Source organism: Coregonus clupeaformis, unplaced genomic scaffold (assembly GCF_020615455.1).
Source record: "Coregonus clupeaformis isolate EN_2021a unplaced genomic scaffold, ASM2061545v1 scaf0636, whole genome shotgun sequence".
NCBI lineage: Eukaryota > Metazoa > Chordata > Actinopteri > Salmoniformes > Salmonidae > Coregonus > Coregonus clupeaformis.
The window spans coordinates 227,501-227,978 of NW_025534091.1; positions in this window are offsets into that span (position 1 = coordinate 227,501).

Here is a 478-nt window from a genome sequence, read left to right on the forward strand (position 1 = left end):
TTTGCAGAAAAGTAATAACACATAATACTAAAAGTAATAATAGATACAATGAGGAACGACAACTTGGCTATATACACTGGTACCTGTTCTGAGTCCATGTTCAGGGGTACGATTAAAAAACTTGGCTATATACACAAGGTACCTGTACAGAGTCCATGTTCAGGTGTACCATGTAATAAATTGGCTATATACACAGGGTATCTGTACTGAATCCATGTTCAGGGGTACCATGTAATATCTTGGCTGTATACACGGATACCTGAACTAAGTCCATGTCCTGTGGTACCAGGTTATAACTTGACTATATACACAGGGTACCTGTACTGAGTCCATGTTCAGGGGTACCATGTAATTACTTGTACTGAGTCCATGTTCAGGGGTACCATGTGTTAACTTGGCTATTTTCACATGGTTCCTGTACTGAGTCCATGTTCAGGGGTTTTAAGGAACTCTTTAAGGAATACCTGGAATAGTATAA